This window comes from Miscanthus floridulus, chromosome 19 (assembly GCF_019320115.1).
Source record: "Miscanthus floridulus cultivar M001 chromosome 19, ASM1932011v1, whole genome shotgun sequence".
NCBI lineage: Eukaryota > Viridiplantae > Streptophyta > Magnoliopsida > Poales > Poaceae > Miscanthus > Miscanthus floridulus.
In genome coordinates, this window is record NC_089598.1 from 86,850,348 (window position 1) to 86,867,722 (window position 17,375).

A 17,375-nucleotide genomic window follows, 5' to 3' on the forward strand; every position below is an offset into this window, starting at 1 on the left:
TCTATAAAATAAAAATTCAGATTGGAGGGAGAAATTTTTTCCGGAAAACGCAGTTAAATCGAGAGGGGACTGTCCAAACTTGCACGGTTTTGATAACGAAGTTCATTGAACCAAACCCTATTTGATCGTGTGTAACTCATACTATTAGTCTCATGAATGCTGAACAAGCTAGCAAAGTTAGCACTTTGCAAGTTGAGCAGCAACCTGTTGGTTGCGGCGAATGATGCTATATATACTCCCGTATATGTTTTTTTTTGAGGGATATATGTTTGTTTGCCGAATATACCAACATGATTGTGCACGTGAGATTATTATTTTTTCACATCAAGTAAAAACAATTAACTGGACAAATGAACGAGTCTTTGTGAGAACAAATGAGACAAGGAATCTATATCTCTTATAAAAATAAACCCCACTAGCAATTTATCTTGCCATACAAAATGACCAAATCAATATCCACTAGAACATCCCACTAGCACATTCAACTATCTCATCATGCAAAGTGTCAACATCAGCATCTACTAGCACATCCAACTAACGCATGCCATTATCACTCTGTTCGCTTGATCGTATCAGCCATGATATAATATTTTTATCTCACAACAAAACAGCATCAGCCGACTTATAAGCAACAGAAACGATCAAGCGAACAAGGTGTATGTCTTCATTCAGCTATGTTCACATTAGCAAACCACATAATTTACTAACATATATTCAGTTGTCCACGTCAGAATACTAAAAATCACCAACTAACATGTATTATGATATTTATTCAATCATATTAGTAAATATAAGTAGTATAATTTCACCAGTGATTCCCACCCCAACGCGCGAGGCGTTCTTCTAGTTTATTTTTTCATTAGTATTAACCAAGCAAAAACAATCAACTAGAGAAATGAAAGAGCCGAAGGCCTAGCTCTGAAAACTATCCAGAACGAAAAACATTTGGCAAGCATTTATATATCCCACATTATTCGTGCAGAACATTTAAGAGCAAGATCGAACCCCCACGCGCAATCAGCCTCAATGAATCAATCGAACACGGCTAGCTTCTCGTACTCCTTGCCTGCGATCGCTTGGGCCATGACAGCCTCCGGGCTCACCACGCCATCGTTCTCCAAGAAGAGCTTGACCAGGCACTCTTAGAGAACATATTTTAGAATATGTCCGAATTTGGTATTAGTCTCGGTATTTTTTTTTTCTCCTGGGACTAAAGGATCCTTTAGTCCCGGTTGGTAATACCAACTAGGACTAAAGGTTCCTATCCAACGGTCGTTCGCGGGGCAGGGATCTTTAGTCCCGGTTTGGGTGATGTCCCAGGAATAAAGATTAATCTTTAGTCCCGGTTTGGCCCCCTAATCGGGACTAATTATCCCAGCCTATAGACCAGCTCATTTCTTCCTCCCCGAGCCCGAACCGTTCCATTCAAACTCACTGCCTCTGTTCTTCAGTTTGATGTTGTTCTTGCTCTCTCCCCCTCTATTGGTGTTGCTCTTCGATTTTGGAGGTAACAAACTTAATCCTCTTATGTTTTATCAGTAGCTTATCTCATTTTGCGATGTAGATGCATGTGTAACTTTATATGTTGGACTTTATTATGATTTTATATGTCATTTTTAGCTCAAAATCACATGATGATTTGCATATATGTTTGGATAAACAAAAGTTAAATTAGTTCATCAAAATCACGCCTCGCTCGTCCTCGTTGGAGCACGCGCCATCCTCGTCCCCGGCGGCTTACGTGATCTTATAATTAATTTTTCCATGAAATGAAAAACTTAGAAAATAGTTAGAAAATTGTAGAAAATCCGTACTAGTTGAACTTGCGGACCGTGTTCAGCTCGGCGAGCATGTTCTCTGTCGAGCGGTAACGGACGTCAAGGAGGAGCTTTGATTTTATGAGGGAGAGCGGCAACGGTCGTGGAAGACCGTGTTCCCTTCCTCGTAGAATCGGAGCTCTTCCTTGGTCAAGTACAGTGCCGTCCAGTGGAGAAATATTCGCCGAGATGATCACGTAAGCAAGGCCAACTAGTACGGATGGTTATTTATTGAAACATGTTTTTGAGCTATAATTTGATGGATATTTGATAACTTTAGACCTACAAATGTCATATACAAATGTTACTATCCTCGGCAACCTAAACGCCCGCGAGCTCGCCGATATCGAGCAGGTCACTTAGAATTATTTTTTCCATAAAATGAAATACTTAGAAATCATGCCTTTTATTTTTTAGAATTAAATTTTCCATGAAATGAAAAACTTAGAAAATAGTTAGAAAATTATAGAAAATCCGTACTAGTTGAACTTGCGGACCATGTTCATCTCGGCGAGCATGTTCTCTGCCGAGCGGTAACGGACGTCAAGGAGGAGCTTTGATTCTACGAGGGAGAGCGGCAACGGTCGTGGAAGACCGTGTTTCCTTCCTCGTATAATCAGAGCTCTTTCTTGGCCAAGTACGGTGCCGTCCGGTGGAGAAATGCTCGCCGAGATGATCACGTAAGCAAGGTCAACTAGTACGGATGGTTATTTATTGAAACATGTTTTTGAGCTATGTGATTTCTATGTCATTTTTAGCTCAAAATCACATGATGATTTACAATAGTAAAATCACTTGATAGTTTGGTATTTTACTATTATACATAGTACATATTTCATGGTTTAGTTAGATAAATAAATAATTTTAGTTTTGTTTAAATATATTATTTTAGAAAATGTGAAATTTACACTAGTTTGCAAAAATAAGTATAGAAAGTAGATGACAACTGGTACCGGATCATCGGCCTCTCGTTCGGTTGCGAAACGACTGAGGCCAGAACTCCCTCTCATTATCTGCGGCAAGTGTAAGCAGAAGATTGTAATGGAGTACCGAGTCAAGAGACAGGGACCCAACAAGGGTCGTGTTTTCTACAAGTGCCCGGATCGCGATGTGAGTTTCTTACGCATTTGATTATTATGGCTAATTGACCTGCTTTTCTTGAATATTTTTGACTAAATATTTTTTGGCTTTAATTTCAGTGGGAGGGCAATGGATGCGATGGTTGGTACTGGGAGGAAGATTATGCTACATACGTGCAGAATTCGGGTGCGCTTGAGGTAGTGGCTGCTGATGATGAGGCAGTGAGCCAGCAGGAGAAGCTTATTGATATTCAACAGACGAATGATTTGTCTGTTTTAGTTGCGTACGGTCACGAAATAATTATGTTACTGAAGTGCATTGTAGTTTTAGTTTGTTTAGTGATAGTTGGGATTGCTTACGTTGTAGCCAGGCTTAGTTAATTAATCAATTGTGTGTGTCATCTATGTTGTGTAATAAAATACTTAATTATGTTTAAGGTTTTCATAATTTATCGTGTAATGCAGATTATGTCACGCCATTGGATGTACAATGCTGATCGCCGCTCCCAAGACTTTATTGAGGGCGTGAACTATTTCTTAGGTATGGCTGAGGCAAATAAGCGGGATGGTTTCATATGCTGTCCATGTGCCATATGTAAGAATTTAAAGGAATATTCAAACCCAATGAGCCTTCATTCACATTTGCTTAAGTCAGGTTTCATGTCAAACTATATATGTTGGACTAAGCATGGAGAAAGCGGGGTCATGATGGAAGAAGGTGAAGGAGAAGATTTAGACATTGATGACATTATTGCTCAGTATGGTGCCTTTGATGATACTACAATGGGGGGAGATGAAGAAGAGGTAGCGGCAGAAGATGATCTCGGTGATGCTCTTGGCGATGCCATTCGTGATGCATAACAAGAATGTGAAAGTGAAAAAGAGAAAGTTAAGTTCGAACGCATGCTTGAGGATCATAGGAAGTTGCTATACCCGACGGCTGAAGAGGGGCAAAAAAAAGTTGGGTACAACACTGGAATTGCTACAGTGGAAGGCAAAGAATGGTGTATCCGACAAGGCATTTGGGAATTTATTGAACCTCATAAAGAAGATGCTTTCGAAGCCAAATGAATTATCCACCACTACGTATGAAGTAAAAAAGGTTGTCTGCCCTTTAGGATTAAAAATCCAAAAGATACATGCATGTCCTAATGACTGCATCCTCTACCATGGCAATGAATACGAGAATTTGGATGAATGCCCGGTATGTAAAGCAACGCGGTATAATATCAGGCGCGATGATCCTGGTGACGTCGAGGGTGAACAACGTCCTAGAAAGAAAATCCCTGCCTAGGTTATGTGGTATGCTCCTATAATACCACACTTAAAACGTTTGTTCAGAAATAAAGACCATGCAAAGTTATTGCGGTGGCATAAAGAAGACCGTAAGGTAGACAATATGCTGAGACACCCAGCTGATGGGTCCCAGTGGAGAGCGATAGATAGGGAATTTCCAGAGTTTGCAAATGAGGCTAGAAACTTAAGGTTCGCCTTAAGTACAGATGGTATGAATCCTTTTGGGGAGCAGAGCACTAGTCATAGCACTTGGCCAGTTACTCTATGTATCTACAACCTTCCTCCATGGTTATGCATGAAGCGGAAGTTCATTATGATGCCGATCCTCATCCAAGGTCCGAGGCAACCTGGCAACGACATTGATGTCTATCTGAAGCCATTAGTTGAAAAACTTCTAGTTTTATGGAACAAACCAGGTGTACGTGTCTGGGATGAGTACAAACAAGAACACTTTGACCTACGAGCAATGTTGTTCATAACAATCAATGATTGGCCTGCTTTAAGTAATCTTTCAGGTCAGACAAACAAAGGATATAATGCATGCACACATTGTTTTGATGACCTTGACAGTATATATTTGAAAAGATGTCGAAAGGTCGTGTACCTTGGCCATCGCCGATTCCTTCCTTTGAATCACCAAGTAAGAAAGAAAGGTAAGCATTTTAAAGATAAGCCAGACCACCGGAAGAAGCCTCATAACCGAACCGGGGAAGATATACTCGCAATGGTCAAGGATGTGAAAGTAGTATTTGGAAAGGGACAAGGCAGCGAATCTGTTCCCAAAGATGCTAAGGGACACACACCCATGTGGAAAAAGAAGTCCATCTTTTAGGAGCTACCCTATTGGCAAGTCCTAGAGGTCCATAACGCAATCGACGTGATGCACCTGACAAAGAATCTTTGTGTGAACCTGTTAGGATTCATGGGTGTGTACGGGAAGCCAAAGGATTCACTTGAAGCACGCCAGGACTTGCAGGGCATAAAAGAACGAGACAACATTCATCCAGAGAAGACAGATGATGGACGTCATTACTTAAGTCCTGCTAGCTACACGCTTAGCAAAGAAGAGAGGGACAGCATATTCGAATGTCTAAGCAGCATCAAGGTCCCATCGGGATTCTCCTCCAATATAAAGGGTATAATAAATGTGCCAGAGAAGAAATTCCTAAACTTAAAGTCCCACGACTACCACGTGCTTATGACGCAATTGCTTCCAATTGCTTTAAGAGGAATTCTACCTCCACATGTACGTCTAGCCACCGTGAAGCTATGTGCATTCCTCAATGCAATTTCTTAGAAGGCAATCAATCTAGTGGAACTAGCTACTCTACAGAATGATGTGGTTCAATGTCTTGTTAGCTTTGAGTTGGTGTTCCTTCCATCCTTCTTTAATATCATGACACACCTCCTAGTTCATTTGGTGAAGGAGATTAGTATTTTTGGACTTGTGTTCTTACATAACATGTTCCCCTTCGAGAGGTTTATGGGAGTCTTGAAGAAATATGTGAAAGTCCGTTCTAAGTCTGAAGAAAGCATCGCCTAGGGCTATGGAACAGAGGAGGTCATTGAGTTTTATGTTGACTTTATTCCTGACCTTGCCCCGATTGGCTTTCCCGAATCGCGACACGAGAGGAGACTCAGTGGTAAAGAAACTTTAGGGAAGAAAACATATATTGGCATGGAAGACGATTATTTCAATAAAGCACACTACATAGTTCTTCAAAACTCGTCATTGGTGCATCCGTACATCGAGATACATAAGGAGTTCTTACGATCCAAGTTTCCAGGGAAGACTGAAGCTTGGATTAGGCGTCAGCACATGGAAAGTTTCAGTGGTTGGTTGCGAAAAGAATGTCAAGGCGATGACAATATTGATGAGCAACTGTATTTGTTGGCTAGGCAACCATCGTGGCATATCCTCACGTACCAAGGGTACGAGATAAATGTGAATACATTTTACACAGTTGCCCAAGATAAAAGGAGCACCAATCAAAATAGCGGTGTTCGCATAGATGGTACAGATCTAAATGGGAATATACAAACATATTATGGCCGCATAGAAGATATATGGGAACTAGACTACGCACCTAATTTTAAAGTCCCTTTGTTCCGGTGCCAATGGGTGAAGCTGACCGAAGGAGGGGTAACAGTCGACAAAGAGTATGGAATGACAACAGTAGACCTCAACAATATTGGGTACAAAGACGAACCATTCGTCCTTGCTGCCGATGTGAGTCAGATGTTCTATGTGAAAGACATGTCTACAAAATCAAAGAGAGGAAAAAACGAAGACATCAACTCAATGATCAATAAGCCAAAGCGCCACATAGTTCTTTCTGGGAAAATAAATATAGTAGGAATTGAAGACAAGTCAGACATGTCAGAAGATTATAAAAGAAATGTCCGAATTCCACCCTTCATAGTGAAGAAAGATCCAAGCATCATGTTAAATGATGAAGACACTCTATGGTTACGACAAGATCATAACCAAGGGTCATACATCAAGAAGAAATTCACTGTTGTGCCCGCATGATACAACGATGCACTGTTGTGACATAGTTTTAGAAAGTCTATATGAGATTCAAGAATTTATGACTAGTGTTTGATAAAACTTTCTCAAATAGGAAAATGAGCTATGTAACAATTGTAGATCTTGCTGAGATGATCAAACTTGGTATTCAGAGTTTTTTCATCTGAGGTCATTTAGTGTCTCATTTGAGCAAGTTTGACCAAGTCAAATTTGGTCAAATGAAAATACAACACTTTGACTCTAGTATTATGGACTCTAAATGACTTCAAATTAAAAAGTTTTGAATACCAAGTTTGTCAAACTCATCAAGATCTACAATTGTTGTTTTGGTCAACTTTCCATTTGAGATAGCTTGGATGGTTCAAATTTGTGATTTTTAAATTTCTACGCCTACAAACTATTTTTCGGAACCCTAGATTGTCTCAAATTGAAAAGTTTTGAATACCAAGTTTGTTGATCTCATCAAGATATACAATTGTTGTTTTGGTCAACTTTCCATTTGAGAAAGTTTATATGGTTCAAATTTGTGATTTTTAAATTTCGACGCCTACAAACTAGTTTTCGGAACCCTAGATTGTCTCAAATTGAAAAGTTTTGAATATTAAGTTTGTTCAAATCATCAAGATCTACAATCCTTATATAGGCCATTTTTCATTTGAAAAAGTTGTAGAACAAAAATACTACATTTTCTTTATTTTTATAGGTTCAACAAAAATTTCCTGTCATTTTGGTAAAAAAACCGAGAAAAAATTGAAACATTGACGTTACAATATTGTGATAATAAATTTCCTACCGAATAATATTAGTTTTATTAATTTTAAGTTACAAATATATTTTTGCATTAACAAAATACTTAGTATTAGTAACATTTATATTCTATATTCATAAAAGAAATTAAAAACTTTATGTTACAAAATTTTCCTATTTATAATAAATAATTAGTTAATCAATAGTATTTTTTAAAATAAATATTGCAAAGTATTGAAGTTGCTATAGAATTAATTAGTATTAAACAAGGAGAACAAAATCAAAATCCTAGACCTTTCCAATTACTCTGGCGGGCTGCCAAAATTTTCAGGCCTTCAGTCCCGGCCCAGGCCAAGAACCGGGACTAAAGGGTAGGCGGAATTGCCAGTCCAAAAATACCTTTAGTCCCGGCTGATAACACCAACCGGGACTAAAGATCCTTTAGTCCCGGCTGGTAAGCCGAGCCGAGACTAAAGGATGTTTAGTCCCGGTTGGTGTTACCAGCCGGGACTAAAGGGTCTCGGCCTATATATATCGAACGGTTCCTCTGTTCATCGTCTACTTTTCGATCTACAACGTCGATCTCGTCTCTGCCGCGCCCGGCCACGTCGAGCTCTGCCGTGCCACCGTCGTACGTCGTCTACCCCCGCCCGGCCTCATCGTCGAGCCCCGCCCGGCGGCCGTCGAGCTCGTCTCCGCCGTACGCCGGCCAGCACGCCCGCCATCCGCCCGCCTGCTAGCTATAGCTCGGCCATATTTTTTTAGATAGTTTTTAGATAGTTTTTTAGTTTGTTTTAGATAGTTTTTGATATATGTTAATTAGATTTAAATGTATTAAAATTTAATTAGTACTTTATTTAGATAGTTTTTAGATAGTTTTTTATTATAGTTTTTGATATATTTAGTAATTATTATTCTATCTCTCTATATATGTGTTAGATTTAATTTTGATTTAGTAATTCTATCTATGTATATATGTTAGGTTTAATTAGATTTAGTAATTAATTCTATCTAGATATATGTGTGTTATTTTATTTAATTGGATTTAGTAATTATATTCTATCTCTCTATATATATGTTAGATTTAATTTTGTTTTAGTAATTGACACATGCATATTTTATTAGTAATTCTATCTCTATATCACATGCATATTTTATTTCAGTAATTCTATCTATATATCACTTGGATATTTTATTAGTAATTCTATCTATATCACATGTATCTAGAGAGAGATTCTATATGTATTATCACTTATTTCCATGTTTTTGGATCGAAAGTGTTTTTGATTCGATTCCAAAGCCTATACTTATTATTGTTTATCCTTATGAAATATTATGTGTTATTATATTTAATTAGATTTAGTAATTCTATATGTGTTATCACATGTACTTATGTTATGTGACATAGTAATTCTATCTATGTGTTATCTTGAAGATACAAATGGCTGCTTCGGATGATAACTTGAATGATGACATAATGGCGGATATTATCAACGCCGGCACCAATGCGAATGTAGATGACACGAGTCAGTACTTTGCTAATTATGAGGATATCCTAAATATCCCGGTGGTTGAAGATCAACAAATTGTCGCGCAAGAAAATACTGGCGAGATATATTCGATTATCTATCATCTCTTATAGATGCATGCGTACGTATATTTGTTGTTAGTCGTTGTGTTTCTACTCATGTAGCCGGTCTCTGGATCTACATCAACCACCGGCAAGAGTAGGAAAGTCCGAGGGCCAAAAAAGCCATTAGAGGGCCGTTTCATAATATCAGAATTCGACACCGACACCGGCAAACCATTGGGACCACATGCTCAAACATATGTCAATCAATATGGGTTCATTGTAAGAGATAGGATCCCAGTTAGTGCTCATGAATGGAAGCAGAAGATATCCGCTCTTAATGTTAGTTTTGTATCTGATCGTGACAAGGACCTAGCTTGGAGAGATATCACTCAGCATTTCACATTACAAGCAGATGATGCTTTGAAGGAGCTAGTGAGGGATTGGACAATGAAGAAGATGGCAACATTGTTCCAGAGTTGAAAGAAGACATTGTATAAAAAGTTTATCTTGAAGAATGAAACGCCGGATTTCAATGCTAAGGCGTTTGTCAAGTTGGAGTCCCATTGGGATGACTTCGTACAATACAAGACATCTCAAGAGAGTGAGGAACATGTGATGAGGAATCAGCAGAATGCCCAACAGAAGCAATACCATCATCGCATGGGATCAGGTGGTTATAGGAGTGCTATTCCCAAGTGGCAGAACCTAGAAGCAGAGATTACTGCCAAGGGAATCATACCTGAAACAATAGAGAAGAACTGGCCTCAATGCACGAAGAATTGGTTCTACGCTCATGGGAGAAGCCTAGACCCAGACACTGGCAAGCTAATTTTCGGCCAAAAAATTGAGAGAGCAACATAGAGACTAGCTCGTGCTAGGGAAGAAGCGGATAGTGGTGTTTTCAAGCTCAACAGAGAAAAGGATGAATTGACATATGCCCTAGAGAATCCCGAACACGGTGGTCGAACAAGAGGCTATGGGGCGGTTCCATGGCTACAAGCATTTCCAGTAGACAAGGATACCTACAGAAGCCGCCAGAGAAAGAAGGATGAGGAGGCAGACCGAATTCGTGTATTGGAGCAATTTGTTAATGAGTCACGACAAGCATTGCTTGAATCACGTGAACGAGAAAAATCTCTTGAGGCAAGAATGCAGGAGGAGATCAAGAGGCAAGTGCAGCTAGCAATGAGTCAAATGCAATCGCAATCAACGCCGGGAGTTACCATTAGCCCCGTTGGTCAGATGAAAAGCAGTTGTGCTTCCACAGAGTTGCCAGTTATTCAAGATGACACTGGGTTGCGCTTCCCTGTTGATGACATTACCGAGCCTCTAACAACATGTGAGCTGCACATTCCAGATGGTAATAATGCATCAATCATGGTGGTTGTCGGGGTTGTATCTCCAATAGACCGAACGAAGACACCAAGAATCCATGGGTCAGTTATTCAACCTGGATATGCTAGCGTCTTGGTCGATAGAGTGCTCAAAGGTTACAGCAATGTTCCTCTTGACATTGAAGGCGGTGATGGGGAGAAGACACTAGGAGAAGCAGAGAAGACATTTATTCAATGGCGCAAATGCTTCATCATCATTCCTGGGGCACCACCGCTTCCCCTACCTCACCCTAGGTACGAATGAAAGTGAATGAAATATTATTTTCCATTAATTTTATATTGGCTTCAAAAAATAATTGACCCACAACTTGTTTTTGTAGCAGGGTCTCCCCCCAGCCTAGCCCAATCATTCATTCCCCATCTCATCATAGCATCGCGGGGGGCGAGACGACTTCATCCCCACGGCGATCTCCAACTCCTACACCGGCCCCATCGCCTCCACAATGATCTCCAACTCCTACACCGGCCCCACCGCTTCCACAACGATCTCCAACGCCTCCATGCCGGACTCCAACACCGACCTCATTGCCTCCACGCCGGTCTCCAACACCACCCCCACCCCCTCCACAGCAACGCACTACAAAGACGTCTAAGGTCCCGGCGGCAAAGAAGACCCCGAAAAAAGAGTTATTTCTCAAGAAATACTTCCTAAAAAGACTGATGAGCAAATAGCAGCTGAAGAAGACAAAAAAGTGAAAGATTTTTTTATAGATATCCAAAAGCAGAGGCAAGCGAAGCTTAAGGAGAAGTCGTACTTTTACATACCACGAGATTAGCTGAGGCAGAAGGTCGAAGCTCACAAGAAAAAGATGCTTGAAGTTCGTAAGCCTCCGCCACTATCAGACTATGACCGCTCCCTCGTGAAGTCACATGATGCACATAAGAAAAGGAAAAGAGCATCAGGGAAGGATGTCCCACAGCTCGGACAACAGAAGCAACCAATGCAAAATCTTGTTGTTGCTAATGAATATGGTTCCAACATAGAAGTCTATCGACCAGACAACTCTGGAGAAGTGTCGGTTCAAGACCTTAATGCTTTTATTGAACTAACTGGTTTAACCTTGGATCAATTGATGGGCAAAGCTCCAATCCAGAACCTGGAAGTTGATACCTGGAAGACTTATAAATCTAGCAAAAGTCTGTACAACCCTGCGGCTCTGAATGAATTGGGTACGCAAATGTACTTGCTCAACAAGTGGTACATGTAGGCGTGTGGCAGGGGTGAGCAGTGGATCTTTGTCAGATTTAGAGACCATCATTATTTCCGTGGCGATGACATCTTACATATTAGTTTCGAAGAATTGCATCAACTATACCACTTGGACGCTCTGGACAAATCAATCATTAGCTCCTTTTGTTTGTAAGTGATTCTTACTTTTATTTAATAAACTCACTTCCATGCGTACGTGTATAGAATTATCCTCACATGTAACTTATATTTATAGACACATTCCAGATGTCAGAGCTCCAAAGAATACAAGACACCAGTGTTGGCTTCATTGATCCTTATATCGTATTCAAAACTGATATTATTGTCAAGGAGCACTGGGTATCTGAAGCACAGACGAATATCATGAAGTTCTTCATGAAGCAGCACGACAAGACAACAATACTTTTCCTGTACAACTTTGAGTAAGTGTTAATAATAATGTAGTCTACACATTTTATGTAATATCAATACAACTTATATGCATGTGTGTGTGTGTATAAACCAATGCAGGTTTCACTGGATACTCATTGTCATTGAGTTAAACTCAAGTCGGTTAGTAATCTTGGACTCATTGAGAAAAGAGCGGGCACTATACCAAGATATGATAGACATTATCCAGGGGTAATTTCGATCTCTCACGTACAACTATTATTGAATAGACTTTGCCATAATTTATTAACGATCGTACATTATTGGTCGCACAGGGTTTGGAAAGAGTTTATTCGGCAACACCGCAAGGATTGCAAGGCACCACTTAATGTAGTTAAAATACCAGTAAGTTGTACTATATATACTTTCCCACATGTTTAATTACTATCTCGTACTTCAATTTACGTGTGAGATGATAAGAATAATCTTCTTCTCATACAGTGGTGTTTGCGGCAGCAACCAGGTAATAACTTGTGTGGATACTACGTTTGTGAATTTATCACTACACACATAAGAAGAACTCCTAAAGATGTCCTCAGAGTACGTATATATCAATTTTTTATTTATTTTTAAATGAATATATATATATGTATTAATACTTTTCCTTTTATTTTAAATGCAAGACTGAATGGTTGAAACGAAGGGTCATGCAAAAAGACCATCTGAAAGCAGTTCAAGAGTCAATAGCAGGATATCTTCTAGAAAAAGTGCTAAATCCCAACGGCGAGTTCTACTTTGATCCTAAGGAACTAATGATGTAAATTAAATGTTTATTGATATCGTTATTTTCGAGAACAAGATTATGAAAGTGTTGTATATATACATATATATCTATAATATATATAGTTTCATACTTTATTCGAATATAATAATGCTTGAGATGAGAATTAGATGTAATTATATGTGTGCGTGTATTTATATTAGCAGTGTAGAATACGTACATAAAAACATATTATATATTAAACAAATATGTGTAACTGAACTGAAAACAAATTAAACAAAAAAAAAGAAAAAGAAAAGGAACCTTTAGTCCCGGTTGGGGTTACCAACCGGGACTAAAGGGTGCGGCCATGTTTGCTCGGCTAGAGGGCCTTTAGTCCTGGTTGGTAACACCAACCGGGACTAAAGGTCCCTCTTTAGTCCCGGCTCGATGACCCGGGACTGAAGGTTCCACCTTTAGTCCCGGGATCGTTGTCCTGGCGTGGTAACCAGGACTAAAGGCCGTTACCGCCTGGGACAACAAGTCCATCCTGTAGTAGTGAGGTTCTTCGAGAATCTGCTCACCATCGCAACCCCTGGCTACGTCGATGTCACCGGCGTGGAGCGTGAGTCTCGTAGGTTCTAGAACACGATCTGTGGCACCACGTCGCCATACCCAGCATCCCAGAACTTGCGGTTGATGGCCTCATAGTCAGTCTCCCACCGGTTCGCCGAAGCCTCGTCGAACTCCATGTCGCTCAAGACGAATACAGTCCTGATCATCTTCTCCCGTGCCAGCCGAGCGTCCACCGCCGTGCGGAGGATGCGATCGAACACCACTTGGAAGTCGGTGTTGCCTCCCTAATCCATTCTTTCAACGAAACTATACTTGTCCTTGAGGGTTTTCCCCTTGACCATGTGGATTTCTGGGCGGCGGCTGAACGTGATCACCCTGCCCACCCACGGTTCCTCGCTGAGCTCCGAGATGAGCAAGCCTAGGGCGATGCAAACCTCCATCGGGTACACCCATGCTACCGGACACATCGCAGACGGCGATGCAGTTGCTCAGTGATCCCTTCTTGCGGAGGTCGTCCACCATGCGGCGCCACTGCAGCTCCAACACGGCATCAGCCTCGCCATGGTAGACCGCGGCCGCGATCTTGGCCTTCCCCGCCTCCACGTCTTCCAGGTACTTGCCGAAGCGCGCCTCGTCATGCTTCTTGAACAGGGACTTGTAGCGCCTCATGGCCACGGATGCCACACGGGTGTAGGGGAGCTCGGACCACCTCTGGGCGCTCATTTACACCTCGGGGACCTTGAGGACCTTCCACAGCGGCACCAACACATCGCGGCGGAGATGATGGAGCAGCTGTAGGCGTAGTGCTCCTCCGAAAGGTCGGCGTAGTTGGGGTTGGAGTCGCGCGGGAAGAGGCGGCATGTGATGGCCTTGCAGAGCAGTGTCGTCCGGTCGAACGACGAGCCTGGCGTGGGGCACCACTTGGCGGCGAGCCCGATCTTCTTCTTCTTGCCACCGGGGGCGAGCTGCTTGAGGTTAGAGGCGAGGAGGTCGGCGAAGAACTTGGCGACGCAGTCGAACATGAAGCGGTAGGTGCGATCGCTGTAGTACGTCTCCAGCGCCTTCACGGCGAGCCTGGCCACCTTGGGCACCTTCTTCTTGGCCTTCTTCTTCGTGGCGGCCTCCTCCTGCGGTTGTGGTGGCGCAGATGCCTCCTGAGGCGCCTTGGGTTTCTGCTCCACCTCCATCGCCTCACGTTTAGGTTCCTGCTCCACCTCCATCGCCTGATCAGGCTCCTCCGCGTCCACCGAGGCCACGGCCGCCGCTTTTCTGCTTCGCTTGGGCTTGGACTTGGTCCTTGCGAGTGTGGCGGTGAAGTAGTCGGTGAGCGTGGGCTTGCTTGGGATCATGGTGGTGGCTACGATGGTGAAGTAGTCGGCCAGCTTCGCGACGCGAACCTTCATGGCCCTGCACGCCTTATCGGCGTCCGCCTTGGCCTTGGCGACCTTGCGGATGTCAGGCCCATGGATGAGGTAGTACAGCAGCTCGAGGAAGTCCTTGAGGTAGCCGAACTTGACGAGCGCGGGGATGTTGCAGGCGAGCGTGCGTGGGTGGTGCTCGTGCACCCAGAGCGTGACGGCGTAGAAGCCATCCTTGTCGGATTTGCCCGTGCCACGGTCGCCGTGGAGGTTGGCGACGAGCTTGAGCACGGTGAGCGCGTCGCGGTCCCAGGCAGCGGCGAGGAGCGCGCACGTGGGCGGGCGGCGTGTCGGGGACCACCTAGAAGAAGAGGTCAAGGCAGGGGTTCCCGGAGCTAGCGTAGGTGGCAGAATTGTTCTCGGTGCGCGCCTTGCGCTGCGGCTCAGCGCCCGTGGCCTTGGCGTCGGGGTCGGGTGCGTTGAAGCCGGCATCGAGGAGGTCGAGGAAGGGGTGAGAGGCGGGGGCCTCGGCGACGGCGATGGCCGAGGGCGTTGGGCATGCCCTGTGGATGGCGGGTGGGCCGAGGACACAGGGGCCATGGTGGAGTCGATGCAATTGAATAGAAGCGATTAGGGTTTAGGGATGGATGGATGGATTGGTTCGTTCGATCTGGATGGGAATTGCGCTGCGATGCGACGTGGTCGGGTGCCCTTTTTTTAATTAAACGTACCTGTATTACTGGATAAGGAAAACGTACAAATATGCATATAAATATAGATATGCTCGAGGAGGATACTTGGACAGCTCTCCCAGCCATCTTACACAAAGGCCCCTAAAAAGGTACAAAATACATTGAGGTCCTAGGACCCTGTGCTTTCCGAGAATGCCAGAAGTCTCCACCGACCGCCATCATCGATCCTGAAAGCATCTAGGCCCCTAGCTGGATTTCGGTGATTAATGACAATATGTGATTACTGTGACTAAGGTGTGTTTTGCAGATACAATGAAGTTAGGTCATGGTAATGACAATTGATTGGGCAATCATGGTTGTCATGCCCCTACGATGGAAATCGTTTTGGTTTTCAAAGGATGGACGACAAGGTTAAGGATGGACTAGTTCTAAGTGTCGTTTGGAGTTGAAGAGACACTTAGAGTAGTTTAGGACTTTGTTTTTTTTCCTTTGGCCTACTATAAAGGGGGGTATGGACGGGTAGCTTGACCTAGGTGAGTCTAGTGGGTTAGGTGTGGTGCACACTTGTCAAATCTAGCACTAGGTAGCTCCTAAAAAGCCCTTAGATCAATTGGAGCAAACTTCATTCACATATGATTGCGAGATGGAAGTGAATGGAGGGTCAAATGCTGACTGGACGCTGGTTCCGGTGTGACCGGACGTTGGCACAGAGTCCAGTCAGTTCATTTGATCAAGGTGAAATCATCTAGCGTGAACGGACGCTGAGAGGTGAGTGACCGGACGCTGGGTGCTAGTGTCCGCTCGACTCCCGTAAGGTTCTAGAGAGGGAAAATCGTGACCGGACGCGTCCGATCACAACTTAAACACTGGGTTTCAGGGAGAACTGACCGGAGCGTCCGGTCAACTTGACCGGAGCGTTCGGTCACCCCACAGAGGCACATAACAGTTCATTTTGAATGAGGGGTTATAAATACTTCCTCTATTCACTCAAGGGATCACTTTTGCTCATTCCAATAGCTGAGAAACATCCTTGAGAGTGCCAAGAAGAGCAAGGTCCTAGTGAGGTGATTGAGATTTGAGAATCCAAGAGTGATACCTCATTAGTGAAAGCAAAAGTAGCAAAGTATGCATCCACCCTTCTCATTAGGCTTGTCGTGGTCAAGTGAGAGTTCGTGCTTATTACTCTTGGTGATTGCCATCACCTAGACGGCTTGGTGGTGATTGGGAGCTTGGTGATCATCCGGCGGAGCTTGTGGATAACCCAATTCAAGTTGTGAGCGGTTGTGGGTGATTCACCGCGATGGAGTGTCAAAGAATCAACCCGTAGAGAACACTTGATCCTTGCATGGATCAAGGGGGAGCTACACCCTTGTGCGGGTGCTCCAACGAGGACTAGTGAGGAGTGGCGACTCTTTGATACATCGACAAAACATCACCGCGTTCCTCTTTCTCTCTTTACTTTGAGCATTTACTTTGAGAAATTCAATTCTTGTCTTTACATTCATAGAATTGTCGTGCTAGAGTAGGATTGGAACTTAGGTTACAAGACTTTTTGTGCGGTAGAACATTAGAAACACTTTCTAGGCACAAGGGGTGAAGTTGGGCTAACCATAGGGTTTAATTATTGCAAAGAAATTTAGAATTAGCCCAATTCACTCCCCTCTTGGGCATCTTGATCCTTTCAATTGGTATCGGAGCCTCGTGCTCACGTATTTAGGCTTAACCGCCTAGAGAAAGATGTCTCACGGGGATAGTCGTCCTCCTATCTTTGAGGGGTTTGATTTTCCATATTGTAAAATCTACATGGAGGCATATTTAGAAGCTCTAGATGTTGGAATACTTAGAGCCGCCTCACAAGGCTTCCCAAAACCTCAGGATGCTACACACCTACAAGGCGATGAGGTGAATTATGAAAAATGGAATGCAAAGGCTCGAAACACCATCTTTAGAGGCCTTTGCAAAGATGTGTTTAAC

The 17,375-nt window shown here is 43.0% G+C and overlaps 1 pseudogene; it reads right to left on the bottom strand.

Annotated features, from left to right (window-relative positions):
* Positions 1–1,031: 1,031 nt before the first annotated feature.
* On the bottom strand, positions 1,032–15,620 carry LOC136526314 (uncharacterized; annotated as a pseudogene).
* Between the last annotated feature and the right edge of the window lie 1,755 nt (positions 15,621–17,375).